Source organism: Felis catus, unplaced genomic scaffold, assembly GCF_018350175.1.
Source record: "Felis catus isolate Fca126 unplaced genomic scaffold, F.catus_Fca126_mat1.0 Un_scaffold_39, whole genome shotgun sequence".
NCBI lineage: Eukaryota > Metazoa > Chordata > Mammalia > Carnivora > Felidae > Felis > Felis catus.
The window spans coordinates 82,697-99,355 of record NW_025408536.1 but is presented as its reverse complement, the minus strand read 5'-3'; the positions used below and the strand labels follow the sequence as shown (position 1 = coordinate 99,355).

General features: G+C 45.3%; 1 long non-coding RNA gene across 3 annotated transcripts in view; it reads right to left on the bottom strand.

Moving 5' to 3' along the window:
• The window catches only part of LOC111559301, an 82,087-nt gene that overhangs the window by 7,975 nt on the left and 57,453 nt on the right, over nt 1–16,659 (bottom strand). The gene's annotated exons all lie outside the window — the stretch shown is intronic.

Sequence of the window (16,659 nt, the reverse complement as noted above, 5' to 3'; positions counted from 1 at the left end):
ACTGATCACACAACAATTTGTACCTCACACAGCAAGATTGTGCATTGCAATCAACAAACACTTTGGAGGCATGAATATAACTAGAAGACAAAGATGATGGAAAAGAGTTCATGTCTAACAACTCATGGCTTTCTTAGTGGTGTATGTATGTATGTATGCCTGTTTATCCCCCATTCACGTTGAAAATTTACTATTCAGCATTCAGAGAGAAAGAGACTATTGAGCACCTGGGTGGCTCAGTCAGTTGAGCATTAGATTCTTGATTTTGTGTCAGGTCATGATTGTAGGATCATGTGATCCAGACCTGTGTTGGGCTCCACACTGAGTGTGAATCCTGCTTAAGATTCTCTCTCTTTCCCTCTGCCCCTCTCCCCCACTTGCATGCCCCCTCACTAAAATTAAAAAAAAATCATAAAGCATAATTTAAACATATTTTTTAAAGGGAAAGGATTATACACTTTGGCTATCACCCTTTCTCTCTCAACTATATTTGGGTATTTTCTACATATCTTGGAGGGCAGAGTTGAATGATGTGATAATTACCGAGTTGTGAAAATAAAAGATAACTGCTAGTCCTTGAAATAGCAAATCTCATCTTGGCAGTCCTAGTAAAATTCCAGCTCATTGGTCAGAAAGAGTTTTGGCTCCCAGAGGCCCACTGTCTACTGTGGTAAATGGCAGGCAAATATGGGGTGCTCACTTCACCCAATGAACAAAAACCCTCCAAAGCCAAATTACGGTAAAACTCAGCAGCCAACTCTTAACCACTTCCTGATTCTTCACAGTTTCTTCTCTCTCTCTGAGTTTGCAAGGTAGCAAGTGCACTTTGAACGGTGTCATTTAAAATTTCACTAAAGTGGGTGCCTGCGAGGCTCATTCAGTTAAGCATCTGACTTCAGCTCAGGTCGTCATCTCATGGTTTGTGAGTTTGAGCCCTGTGTCGGACTGTGTGCTGACAGCTCAGAGCCTGAGGCCTGCTTTGGATTCTGTGTCTCCCTCTCTCTCTGCCCCTGTCTCTCTCTCTCTAAAATAAATAAACATAAATAATTTTATGTTTACTTGTACTCAACAAGTACAAAAAGATAGAGATCATACCGTGCACAGTTTCAGACCCCAATGCTATGAAACTCTAAATCAACCACAAGAAAAAATTTGGAAAGATAACAAATACTTGTAGACTGAAGAACATCCTATGGAACAATGAATAGTGGAATGCAAGCTGCTGCAGCCACTCTGGAAAACAGTACGGAGGCTCCTCAAAAAGCTAAAAAGAGAACTATCCTACGACACAGCAATTGCAATGCAAGGCATTTATCTAAGGGATACAGGCGTGCTGTTTTGAAGGGACACATGCACCCCCATGATTATAGCACCACGATCAACAATAGCCAAAGTATGGAAAAAGCCCAAATGTCCATTGATGAATGAATGGATACAGAAGATGTGGGGTGTGTGTGTGTGTGTGTGTGTGTGTGTGTGTGTGTGATGGAGTATTACTCAGCAATCAAAAAGAATGAAATCTTGCCATTTGTAACTACATGGTTGGAACTAGAGGGTATTCTGCTAAGTGAAATTAGTAGTCAGAGAAAGACAAATATCATATGACTTCACTCATAGGAGGTCTTTGAGACACAAAACAGATGAAGATATAATGGAAGGGAAACAAAAATAAAAACAGGGAGGTGTACAAAAGAAGAGCACACATAAATATGGAGAACAAACATGGGGTTACTGGAGGGGTTGTGGGGGGGGAATGGACTAAATGGGTAAGGGGCACTAAGGAATCTACTCATGAAATAACTGTTGCACTATACGGTAACTAATTTGGATGTAAATTGTAAATAATAAAAATGAAAATTAAAAAAAAAAAAAGAATGAATGGGTGAACCAAGAAGTTAAAGGGAAAATTAAAAAGTACATGGAAGCCAATAAAACTGATAACACCACAGTCCCAAACCTCTGGGATGCAGCAAAGGTAGTCGTAAGAGGAAGTTTAGCAATCCAGGCCTTCCTAAAGAGGGAAGAAAAGTCTCAGATACACAACGTAAGCATATACCTTAAAGTAATGGAAAAAAGATCATCAAATAAAATCCAAATCCAGCAGAAGACAAGAAATGATAAAGATTACAGCAAAAATCAATGCTTTCAAAACTGAAAACAAAAACAAAAACAACCCCCAACACACACACAAACAGGAGAAGAGATCAATGACACCAGAAGCTAGTTCTTTGAAATAATTAATAAAATTGATAAACCACCAGCCAGTTGGATCAAAAAGAATAAGGAAAGGACCCAAATAAATAAAATCAAGAATGAAAGAGGAGAGATCGCAACCAACACAGGAGAAATACAAACAAGAATAAGAGAATGTTATCAGCAATTATATACCAATAAAATGGACAATCTGGAAGAAATGGACAAATTCCTAGAAATATACAAACTATGAAAACTGAAAGAGGAAGAAATAGAAAATTTGAACAGACCCATAACAAGTAAAGAATTGAATTAGTAATCAAAAATCTCCCAAAAAAACAAGAGCCCAGGGCCAGATGGCTCTCCAGGGGAATTCTACCAAACATTTAAGGAAGACTTAACACCTATTCTCTTGAAGCTGTCCCAAAAATAGAAATGGAAGGAAACATCCAAACTCTTCCTATGAGTCGGCATTACCTGGATTCCAAAACTAGACAAAGATCCCACTAAAAAGTAGAAGTATAGACCAATTTTCATGATGAACATGGATGCAACAATCTTCCACAAGATATTAGCCAACCAGATCCAATGATACATTTAAACTTTATTCACCACGACCAAGTGGGATTTAACCTGGAATGCAAGGCTGGATGGATCTCCACAAAATAATCAATGTAATTCATCACATCAATAAAAGAAGGGACAAGAGCCACATGATGCACTCAATAGATGCAGAGAAAGCATTTGACAAAATACAGCATCCTTGCTTGATAAAAGGGTTCCAACAAAAAACTGTTAAATGATCCATGAATTCAGCAAAGTGGCAGGGTATAAAATTAATGCACAGAAACTAGTTTCATTCTTATACACAAACAAAGAAGCAACAGAAAGAGAAATCACAGAATCCATCCCGTTTACAATTGCACCAAAACCCATAAAATACCTAGGAATAAATCTAACCAAAGAGGTGAAAAATCTATACACTGAAATCTATAGAAAGATTATGAAAGAAATTTAAGATGACAAACACACAAAAACGAAAATCATTCCATGCACCTGGATAGGAAGAACAACTATTGTTAAAATGTCAATAGTACCCAAAGCAATCTACATATTCACGCAATGCCTATCGAAATAACACCAGCATTCTCCACAGAGTTACAACAAACAATCCTTCAATTTGTATGGAACCAGAAAAGACCCCGAATAGCCAAAGCAATCTTGAAAAAGAAAACCTAAGTAGGAGGTATCACAACCTTGGACTTCCAGCTGTATTACAAAGCTGTAATCATCAAGACAGTACGGTCCTGGCACAAGAACAGACACTCAGATCAATGGAACAGAACAGGAACACAGAATTGGACCCACAGATGTATGGCCAACTAATTTTTGACCAAAAGAAAGAAGATCCAATGGAATAAAGACAGTCTCCTCAGCAAGGGTGCTGGGAAAACTGGACAGTGATATGCAGACGAATGAGCCTGGGCCACTTTCTCACACAAAAAGACACTCAAAACGGATGTAAGACCTAAATGTAAGATAGGCAGCCATCAAAATCCTCAAGGGGAAAGCAGGCAAAAACCTCTTAATGTTGGCGTCCACATCTTCTTACCCAACACATCTCCAGAGGCAAGGAAAACAAAAGCAACACTGAAGTATTAGGACCTCATCAAAATAAAAAGCTTCTGCACAGAGAAGGAAACAATCAGCAAAACTAAAAGGCAACCAACAGAATGGGAGAAGATATTTGCAAACGACATATGAGATAAAGGATTAGTATTCAAAATCTATAAAGAACATACCAAACTCAACACCCAAAAAACAAGTAATCCAGTGAAGAAATGGGCAAAGACACGAGCAAACACTCCTCCAAGGAAGACATCCAGATGGCCAACCGACACATGAAAAAATGCTCAAAATCACTCATCATCAGGAAAATACAAATTAAAACCACAATCACCCCTGTGAGAATGGCTAACATTAACAACGCAGGCAACAACAGATGTTGGCGAGGAAATGGAGAAAGAGGAACTCTTGCACTGCTGGTGCACGGGCTTGCACTGCTGGTGAAGCCACTCTGGAAAACAGTATGTAGGTTCCTCAAAAAATGAAAAAGAAGACTGTTCAACAACCCAGCAGGTGCACTAGTAGGTATTTATGCAAGGGATACAGATATGCTACTTTGAAGGGACAAGTGAACCCCAAAGTTTATAGAAGTACTATCAATAGCTAAAGTATGGAAAAAGCCCAAATGTCCATCGATGGATGAATGGATAAAGACGTGGTATACATACATACATACATACATACATACATACAATGTATATGTGTGTGTGTGTGTGTGTGTGTGTGTGTGTGTGTGTATACACTACATACATACACACACCATGGTATATTACTTAGCCATCAAAAAGTATAAAATCTTGCCATTTGAAACTACATGGATGGAGAGCCTCCTGGGACCTAACACTAACCGTAAACATAACCCTAAACATAACCCTCAACCTACCCTATCTAGCACATGAAAAGTAAACCAGATGAACAGCCGCACATGTGCCCTCACTTCAGCCCTCCATAGAATTAACAACATTGGTGTCGCTTCGGCCTTAGCAATTCCCTGTACAGAACTCTTACCCTAGCTAAGTGTCTATCCCCATGGGGACCCAATTCAAAAGTCTGACAACAGCACACACACGGGTTCGAGAATCGGTGCAACAATACTCGGCATGGAACATGGAACATCACCATATCTTTTGCAAAGTGTGATTGCAGCTGCACGACAGGATTCTAGAGGCCTATTCCAAGGGAGGCCCAAACATCTCTCTGGCCTTGGAACCTATGAAGTGATACTCACTGGCACGCTCCTTTATGTACTCCATTCATCCGTTCGGAGAGACAACTGCACTGTTGTGGGTTCAGTGCCTGGAGCCTCCTGGGGCCTAAAACTAACCCTAACCATAACCCTAAACATAACCTTCAACTTACACCTAACCCTATCTCTCATTGAACCCTATACTTGACCCCCACCTTTTCTAGGGCCCTCAACACAGCCCTCGATGGAGATCATGAGACTGGAGTCGCTTCAGCCCTGTCGACTTCCTTGGACTGAACCCTAATCCTACCTAAAGCTTTCTCCCCATGGGGACCCAATTCTAAAATCTGAAAACAGCACCCACAAGGGTTCGATAATTGGTGGAAAATACTCAGCATGGAACGTGGAACATAACCATGTCATTTCAAAAGCACAGCTGCAGTTGCACAAGAGGATTCCTGAGGCCTAACCAAAGGGTGGCCCATACATTTTCCTGGCCTTGGAACCCAAAGACTAATCCTAACAGGCACCCTCCCTTGTATCCTACACTCAGCCCTTCGGGGAGACAATTGTTCTGTTGTGCGTTCAGTGCCTGGAGCTTGCTGGGTTAGGACCTAACCCTAACCCTAATCATAACCCTAATCGTAAACTTCAACCTACACCTAACCCTATCTGTAACCCAAACACTACACTTGACCCGCACACTCCCATGGGCACTCAATTCAGCCCTGCAGCGAGATCACGAGACTGGAGTCTCTTCGGCCATGGCCACACCACTGGAATGAACTCTAACCCTAGCTATGGCTCTGTATGCATTGGGACCCAATTCCAATGTCTGACAACAGCTCTCACACTGGTTTAAGAATTGGTCCAGAAATAGTTGGCATGGAACTTGGAACATCACCATGTCACTTCCAAAGGGTGACTGCAGCTGCAGGGGAGGAATCCTGAGGCCTACCCAAAGGGTGGCCCATACATTTGTTTGGTCTTGGAACCCAAATACGAAGACTGACGGGCACCTTCCCTTGTGTACTACACTCAGCTCTTCAGGTTGACACCTGCTCTGTTTGGGGTCAGTGTCTGGAGTCTCATGGGACCTAAACCTAACAGTAACCCTAACCATAAATAACACCCTACACTGAACCCTATCTATCTCATTAAGTCTACACCAGACCCACAGCTGCGCATGTGCCCTGACTTCAGAGCTCCATGGAATTCACAACACTGGACTTGCTTTGCCCCTGGTGACATTCCTGGACCAAACCCTAAACCTATCTAAGTGTCTCTCCCATGGGGAACCAAGTCCAAAATCTGACAATAGCACACACAAGGGTTCGAAAACAGGTGTAGAAATACTTGGCATGGAATATATATCATCACCATGTTATTTCCAAACCATAACCCTAACTGTACCCCTAACAATTACCCTCACCCTACACCTACCCCTATATCTAACCCTACCCTACATTGAACCACACCCTCGCATGTGCCCTCAATTCAGCCCTCGAGGGAGATCACAAAACCAGAGTTGCTTCAGGCCTGGCGACTTCCCTGGACCAAACCCTAACACTAGCTAAGGCTCGAGGACCCAATTCCAAAGTCTGACAACAGTACGCACGCGGGCTCGAGAATCAGTGAAGAAATACTTGGCATGGAACGTGGAACATCACCATGTCATTTCCAAAACGCGACTGCAGCTGCACGAGAGGCTTCCTGAGTCCTACACGAAGGGTGACACATACATTTCTCTGGCCTTGGAAGTCAAAGGCTAATCCTGACCGACACCCTCTCTTGGGTACTCCACTCAGCCCTTCCGGTTAACACCAGCTCTGCTGTGGGATCAGTGTCTGGAGTCTTCTGGGACCTAAACCTAACCCTAATCCTAAACATAATTCTTACCCTACACCTAACCCTATCAACCTCGATAAGCTACACCAGACCCATAGCCACGCACATACCCCCACTTGAGCCCCCATGGAATTCACAACACTGCTATGGCTTCTGCCATGGTGACTCCCCTGGACCGAAACCTAACCCTAACTGAGGCTCTGTCCCCATGGGGACCCAATTGCAAAGTCTGACAAGAGCACGCACATGGGTTCGAGTATCGGTGCAGAAATACTCGACGGGGAATGTGGAACATCACTATGTCATTTTCAAAGAGGAACTGCAGCGGAACGAGAGGATTCCTGAGACCTATATGAAGCTTGCCCAATATTTGTTTGGCAATGGAAACCAAACACTAATCCTGACTGGCACCTTCCTTTGTGTTCTCCACTCAGCCCATCGGGGAGACAACTGCTCTGCGGTGGGGTCAGTGCCTAGAGACTCCCGGGACCTAACCGTAGCCCTAACGTAACCCTAAACATAACCCTCACCCTACACCTAACCCTGACATTAACCCAAATCCTACACTTGACCCGAACTGTCACATGGACCCTCAATTCAGTCCTCGAGGGAGATCAGGAAACTGGAGTCGATTCGCTCCTGCTGACTTCCCTGGACCTAACACAAACCCTAGGTAAGGCTCTCTTCCCGTCGGGACCCAATTCCAAGTCTGACAACAGCATGCACACGGTTTCGAGAATCTGTACAGAAATACTCGACATGGAATGTGGAACTCACCATCTCATTTCAAAAGCGCGACTGCAGCTGCATGAGACGAATCCTGAGGCCTACCCAAAGGGTGACCCTTACATTTGTCTGGCCTTGGAACCCAAAGACTAGTCCTGATTGACACCCTCCCTTGGGGACACCACTCACCCCTTTGTTGAGATAACACCACTGTTGTGGGTTCAGTGCCTAGAGCCTCCTGAGACCTGACCCTAACCCTAATCATAACCCTAACCATAACCTTCACCCTACACCTAACCCTATCTAGTACACTAACTCTAAACCAGATTCACAGCCGCGCATGTGCCCTCAATTCAGCGCTCCATGGAATTCAAAACACTGGTGTCGCTTCGGACTTGGCGACTTCCCTATACTGAACCCTGACCCTAGCTAAGTGTCTATCCCCAGGGGGACTCATTTACAAAGTCTGACATCAGCACATACATGGGATCAAGAATCGGTGCATAAATACTAGGCATGAAACGTGGAACATCACCATGTCATATGCAAAGCACGACAGCAGCTGCACGAGAAGAATCCTGAGGCCTACCCAAAGGGTGGGCCATATGTTTGTCTGGCTTTGGTACCCAAAGATTAATGCGAACGAAAACCCTCCCTTCTGTACTGCACTCAGGCCTTCAGGAAGACAACTGCTTTGCTGTAGAGTCACTGCCTTCACTCACCTGGAACTTAACACTAACGGTGAACCGAAACATAACCCTCACCCTAAGCCTAACCGTATCTAGCACACTAACTCTATAGCAGACTCACAGCCACACATCAGCCCTCCATTGAATTCACAACAGTGGTGTTGTTTCAGCCTGGAGACAACCCTGGATGGAACCATACTCTAGCTAAGGCTCTTACCCATGGGCACCCAAAACCAAAGTCTGACAACACCACACACCTGGGGTCCAGAAGCAGTGAAGGATCATTCCAGATAGAACCTGGAACCTCAGCATGTCATTTCTCAAGCCCGGCTGCAGCTTTCTGAAATGATTGCTGAGGCCTACACAACCAATGGCCCATACAGTTGTCTGGAAATGGAACGGAAATACTAAAAATGACCGGCATCCTCCCATGTGCCCTCAACTCAGCCCTTCGGGGAGACAACTGCACTGCTGTGGACTCAGAGCCAGGAGCATCCTGGGACCTAACCCTACCCCTAACCAGAACCCTCTACCGAAACCTAATGCTACACTTGACCCGCACCGTCACATGGGCCCTCACTTCCGCCCTCGAGGGAGATCACGAGACTTGAGTCACTTTGCATCTGGGGACATCCCTGGACCAAACCCTAACCCTAGCTAGGACTCTCTCCCCATTGGGACCCACCAAAGTCTCGCAACGCCACGTGCTTGGGGTCCAGAAGCGATGTAGGATCATTCAGCATAGAAACTGAAACATCACCAAGTCATTTCCAAGGCCTGAGTACAGGTGCACAAGAGAATTCCTGAGTCCTAACTGACGAGTGATCCATAGAATTGTATGGCCTGGGACCCAAAGACTAACCCTGAGCGGCACCCTCCCTTGTGCCCTCAACTCAGCCTTGCAGGGAGACATCTGCACTGCTGTGGGTTCAGCGCAGGGAGAATCCTGGGACCTAACCCTAACCAGAACCCTCAAGAGAAACCTAACGGTATCTCGAACCCAAACCCATGACTCACACCATTGCAAGGACCCTCAATTCAGCCCTCGAGGGAGATCATGAGACTGGAGTTGCTTCGGCCCTGGTGTTGTCTCTGGACTGAACCTTATCCCTAGATAAGGCTCTCTCCCCATAAGGACCCAATACCAAAGTGACAACACCGCGCGCCTATGGTCCAGAAGCTGTGCAGGATCACTCAGCATAGAATCTGGAACATCACCATGTCATTTCCAAGGCCCGGTGGCAGCTGTTCAAGAGTATTCCTGAGGAATATCCGAACACTGTCCCACAGACGTTGTCTGGCCTTGGAATCCAAAGACTCATCCTAAGGGCACCCTCCCTTGTGCCCTCAATTCAGCCCTTTGGGGAGTCAACTGCACTGCTGTGGCTTCAGCTCCTGGAGCCTGTTGGGACCTAACGCTAACCAGAACTCTCAACCAAAACCTAATCCTATCTCGAAAACTAACCCTACAGTGGAGCTGCACCGTCTCATGGGCCCTCACTTCAGCCCTCGAGGGAGATCACAAGACTGGAGTTGCTTTGGCCCTGGCGATATCGCCAGACCGAAACCTATCACAAGCTAAGATTCTTTCCCAATGGGGACCCCATACCAAAGTCTGGCAACACCAAGCGCCTGGGGTGCAGAAATGGTGCAGGATCACTCAACAAATAATCTGGATCATCACCATGTCGTTTCCAAAACCCGACTGCAGCAATCTGAGAGGAATCCTGACGCCTACCCAACCAGTGGCCCATAGAGATATCTGGCATAGGAACCCAAAGACTAATCCTGACCAGCACCCTCACTTGAGCCCTCAACTCAGCCCGTTGGGTAGACAACCACACTGCTGTAAGTTCAGTGCCTGGAGCCTCTTGGGACCTAACCGTAACCCTAACCCTAACCAGAACCACCAACCAAAACCTAACCCAGTCTCGAACCCTAACCATACACTTGACCCGTACCATCACCCAGGCCCTCACTTCAGCCCTCGAGGAAGATCACGAGACGGGAGTTGCTTCAGCTCTGGTGACGTCCCTGGACCAAACCCTAACCCTAGCTAAGGCTCTCTTCCCATGGGACCGAATACCAAAATCTAACACCATGCGCCTGGGGTCCAGAAGCGGTGCAGGATCACTCCACATAGAACCTGGAACATCACCATGTCATTTCCAAGGTTGGGCTTCAGGTACTCAAAAGTATTCCTGAGGCCTAACCGACCAGTGGCCCATAGAATTGTCTGGCCTTGGAACCCAAAGACAAACCCTGACCGGCACCCTCCCTTGTGCCCTCAACTCAGCCCTTCGGGGAGACAAATGCACTGTTATGTGTTTAGCGCCTTGAAACTCCTGGGAACAAAATCCGAACGCTACTTCTAACCCTCATCAGAAACCTCAACTGAAACCGAGCCTAACTCGAACCCAAACCCTACAATTGCTCCGTATCGTCATATTGGCCCTCACTTCAGACCTCGAGGGAGATGACGAGACTGGTTTCGCTTGGAGCTGGAAATGTCACTGGACAGAACCCTAACCTTAGATAAGGCTCTCTCGATATTAGACCCAATAACAACGTATGACAACACCACATGCCTGGGGAACAAAAGCGGTGCAGCATAACTCCGCATAGGACATGTAATATACTATGTTCTTTTGAAGGACCGGTTGAAGATCCAGAGAGATTTCCAGAGGCCTACCCGACTAGTGGCCCATACAGTTGTCTAGCCTTGGAACTCAAAGACTAATCCTAATCGGCACCATCCATTGTTCCTTCAAATTACACTTTTGGGGAAACAACTGCACTGCTCTGTTTCAGCGCCTAGTGTCTCCTGGAACGTAACCCTAAACCTATGCCTAAACCTAAACAGAACCCTCAACCGAATCCTAACACTATCTCAACCCTAAATCTACAGTTGAAAAGCACCATCGCATGGGTCCTCAATTCAGTTCTAGAGGGAGATCATGAAACTAGAGTCGCTTATGCCCTGGCGACGTCCCTGTAACAAACCATAACCCTACTTAAGGCTCTCTACCCATGCGGACCCAATAACAAAGTCTGACAACACCACGCCCTGGGGTCCAGAAGTGGTGCAGGATCACTCGGCTTAGAACCTGGAACATACCCATGTCATTTCCAAAACGTGGCTGCAGCTGCCCGAGAATATTCCTGAGGCCTACCAGACCACTCTCCCATACAGTTGTCTAGATTGGAACCAAAAGACTAATCGTGACAGGCAACCGACCTTGGAATCTCACCTCAGCCCTTTGGGGAGACAATTGCAATGCCGTGGGTTCAGCCCCTGCAATGTCCTAGGGCCTAATCCTAACTACTAACCCTACCCCTATCCCAAACCCAAACCTTAATCCTAGCCCTAAATCCTATCCCTAACCCAAACCATGGCACTAATATACATTAACACCATCCGCAACAATACAAACACTAAACCGAAACGCTGAACCCTAAACCCCAAATCTGAAACCAAATCCTAACTGTAACCATAAACTTAAACTCTATACCTGAACACTAACCTCTAACCCTAATCCCCAAAACATAAATACTAAACACTAACCCTAACCAAACACTGACCCTGACCATAACCCTAAAACCTAACCACTAGCATGTAACCACGAAAACCTAACCCCTACCCCAAAACCTAAAACCTAAACTCTAAACAATAAAACCTAAATCCTAATCCCTATCCCCTGACCCTGACACTACCCTGACCGTGACCCTAACCCTGAAGCTAATGCTGATACTAACACTAACACCTAAGCCCTACCCTAACCCTAAGCTACACCCCAACCCTAGCCCCTAAACCCTAAATCTAACCTTCACCATAATCCTAACCCTTTAAATCTAACCATCTAATCTAACCCTAACCCTAACCCCGAACCGCTAACCCTAACCCCTAGCCCTAACCCCATGGACAGTCCTTCATCACCAGTCATGGGCTATGAACCACCCCCCCCATCCTCCACCTCCTCTATTTGGGTAGATAAACTGAAGTGGTTAGGGATTTCTAAAGCATATTCATCTACTTCGTGAAACACTTTGTGGGAAAAATGTAGAGAGGGATGTTAGGGCTTGGCAATTCAACTGCAAAACTGCCTGAGGACTTTGTAACATATCTCAAGTTTCTCAGGACATATGTTCAACGGACTGTATCATTTCCCCGTAATGAGGTCAGCTTTAGGTTTCTCCTGTCAACAGGAAAGAAGATTTTTACACAAAGACAGATGTATCGGGCGTACTGGTGCATATTTTATAGACACAATGTTTTGAGTTCTGTGAAGGATGAGATGCACCCCTAAGTGTAGGTGACTTAGGTGTCCTGTGTGAAATGGGGCACATGCATTAAATGACATAGACCTTGTGGTCACCATGTTGGAAGCACCAGTGGAGGAGTGGGGGAAACTTGAATCACACAGGAATAGAAATTTGAGAAATTAGAGGACAGTAAGCAGAGTTTGAGGAAGTGCAGAGGGGAGGGGACTGGGTTCAGTGAGATGCAGTTGCAGCCAATTCCTGACCACAGCCTGAGCAGGGAGCATGAGTTCCACACGGAGCTACTATGTGGGATCACTCTCAGTGCACAATGCAAGGTTCCTCTCCAAAATGTCATATTTGTCAAAGTGCACCCAGGTGATCATCTAAAAAGGTTGTTGTCTCCCTGCGTTGTCTGAAGGTTCTGGATATTTATGGGTGAAAAAAATGCCCTGGATATATAGAAAATTTAACTTGGTCTTAAGGAAATGCTTGTCTGCATAAGTTCATATCCTTCAGTGAGACTAAAAGTGAAGACAGGATCTAGATCAGCTGAGTGCCTGCATTGGCCTTTAGCCTGGGTAAACCTACAATTCAGGGATGCCCAGATGCCACCCCTGCTGGATCTCTGACATAACCTGACTACGACTTTGCATCTATCTCCTTAAACTTCTCTCACAATATCCCAAGGGTTTCCCTGTGTTCCTGCTATCTCAGCCAGAATACCAATTCTCAGTGGGACCTACACAGAGCCCGAGATGGGTTATCTGTGCAAGAGGGGTAATATTTGTTTCTAAGGACATAATGAAAAGAAGACATTGAATACAGAATGCATCTGCACAATGTCTGGGAAATATCCACTCACCCTTCTCCCAGTTTCAATTAAGATATCTCCAACAAATGATCATCAAAAAAAGATGGTCACAGAAGTTCATTAAACTAAGACGGTTAACGCCTCAGCCCAGGGATTGGGGATCGCCACTTTAAAGAAGACAACGGCACACTTATTGTATTAAGATTCAGGCCCTGCCAGACAAAGAAAGAAAAAGATAATTACGAGAATGTGTATATCAGAGTTCTACATCTGAGATCTGAAGACAATCATATTCCATTACATATAGACTCGCAGATGCATCCACACTAAAGTGTTCATCTGAGGCCACAGATTAAGTACCGAAGAGGGAATGCGTGTAGGAAAACATAAGACCATAGGGAAATAACCCCAAATCTCGTAAATCTCACTGCCTTATACGACAACTATTTTGAAATTTGAAGAGGACTGTGTGAGGTGACAGATTATGGTGATTATATATCTTAAAAATGTGTCAGATCTGCCTGCATGCTTTCTCTGCTAACCCTGCGCTCTCCACTTTGTTTTTCTTAGTATCCCTTAATAGTACTTTCACTGTTCTGTCTCTGTTTCAGTGTTTGCTTCTAGGAGGACCTACTCTCACCCCCCATCGACTATACACAGTGTGGTTCCTATACACACAGGTAACAAACTAGCAGAAATTGCAGTGATGTAGGATAGTACCAAGATCGCCCTTTTTGCAGAGGAGCCCGAGAGAGTTTTCTGGGGTGATGGTAACTTCCTATATCTAGATGCATGGGGTGCTTCTGCTCATTTATTTTAGAAACATTCACTGACTCCTGGTGCTTGGGTCAGATAGACAGGTACCTGACCCTAGCATATGGCTGATTTCTAATGGTGGGTAAGGATCAGGGACCAGCAGTGACTGTGGGAGATGAGTGAGGAGGCCACACATGGAGTCAGATCCTCCCTCAGGATGCCATGTCTCCACGGACATCAACCTTGTGCAGGAGGTCTCTGAGGATCACATATTTCTTGATCAGTCCTGTGAAATGAATAATCCTACTCCAGATTTCTCACTGAGGGATGGACAGGGCAGAGGCCAGCAGCTGGAGGACACCCTGATCATGGCTGGAGTGGAACCGTGGGCCTGGGAGATTGAGCCAGAGAAAGGGAAAGGCAGAAGATAGTGGCAAGGATTTTGAGAGATAAAGGGAAGAGGAGAGAAGGCAATGTTTTCTACTGACTTCACCAACATTTCTGTGTGAACAAAAGGAGATTCTTGTCTCGCAGGGAAGGGAAGAGGGCCGGCAAAAAGACAGGGTGACATTCTCAGCTCAAGTGCTCAGGATATCTGCCTTGCTCTTGAATACATATCATAGGAAGCCTGTGCATTCTGTCATAAGTGGAACTGCAGCTCATACCATTTAGTGAAAATTAAAGCAATGATGAAGACCTCATCATTAAAGTATTGCAACGAGAGTATGTGAACATACAGAGAGATACAATAGAAGCAAAAGTCCAAAGGTAAATCGATTGCAAAACTTATGGGAATATAGACTATCGGAAAAGGAGATACCTCAATGCCAGTTTTCAGACACTTGCGCAATATGTGAAAACGTGGGGGAAAAAAAGTAGTCCTTACTTCAAAAGCAACATTAGCATTAGACACAAAGGGATCATGATGGAAGGTTTAGGGAGAAACCATATGATTTCATGGTGCTGTACCCATGGTCCTGCACCCTCAATCTCATCAAAGTATACCCTTTAACTTGAGGTTTGTTATATGTAATTATACCTCATTAAAGAGAGTTTCAAAACATAAAATAATAGAAGCAAATGTGGAAAAGTTCCTTTCCAATCCTGAAGTACATGTGTGATATGAGTCTGTCTTCCCATGTCTCAAAAATCCAAACTAATAAGACATTTAAAAAATTAATAATAGCAAAGTAAGAGGACCCTGAGCTCACCCTGTCCCATGTTTTCAACTGCATAACATCCACATCCAAGTCCATGAATCAAAGAGCAATCCAAAGACTGGCAGAACAAACTCCACACCGAAGTAGAGAGAAGCTGCATCAGAAAGGTTAGGAATGTCAGAAAGGTGGAGGCTGTCTGCCTGCAGAAGGGGCAGAAAAAGTGAGCCCCACACCAGGGAGGTCATACAGGGAAGACTAATCTCCATAACATTGGGCATTAGAACTTAGAGGGGCTGAATGCCTTTGTGTTCATATACAGGAGCTTTGGAGGTCAAATGACCCAGCACTGGGAGATCCAGAAGGATTAGTGATAGCCAGATCCCTGCGTGTGTAGAGAGGCAATGTAAACATGGCATGTTGCACAATGCTGAGGGAACAGGAGACAGATGTATTCATGCTGATTCCGGAGTGTGTTGGAGGACTTCTCCAACAACGAGGGAGCTCACAGGCACCATTCTTCTCCCCCAGCCTCCCAGAATAAGCATAGAAGCACCCACAAGAGGGTGAGGCTGCACAGACACTTGCTAACTAACCCATTAGCAGTGTGCCAGTCCCAAGGGTTCACTAGGGGACTCACCAAACCAAGCCTGCTGGTCTCAGGCCAAACATTTTTCAAACCACAAGGGCACCCTGTCTGACAAGCTGCATGCATAGCTGCCACAACATGCTGTGCACATCTGCACCTCACCCAGCTGTACATATCCAGGCACCCTCATCTGTCTCACTAAGCCACATGTCCCCAGGCACAGACATGCTCTGTGCATATCCTCAAGCCCCTAGCTTCCACCGCTGGTCCACAGCCCCCAGCCAACAAAGGACATCGGGAAATCTGGCATAGGACTTGTAGCCCTGTGAAATTTTGCTAACACTCCTGCCCTGTGCCCAAGTTATCCAGCGGGCATACCACCCCACAGCTGGCCTGCCTGGGTCCCACTAAAACCAATGAGACGAAGCACAGCCCACAACAGCATGCAATCAGTGCAGACACCTGCACTAAAAGGAAAAGTAACCCAGACACAACAGCAGGCTGTGAACAGTACCCATACGATAGCCTCCTGAAGGTCCAGGTCCTATAAACGGAGACGTGCACTGCTGAGTTCTCCAGGACCTCTTCTTCATAACGTTATTAGTTTCAAGAGCAGAAGGTACAGCTGACTTTTTTAACACAGAGAAACAGAGACAGAGAGACAGACAAAATGGACACACAGAGATGTTTTTCCACAATGAAAGACCTAGTGAAAGTCACAGCCAGAGATCTAAGCCAAAGAGATGTAGGTAACATACCTGATACAGATTTGAAAGCAATGATCGTAAGGATGCTCATTAGAGTTGTGAAATGAG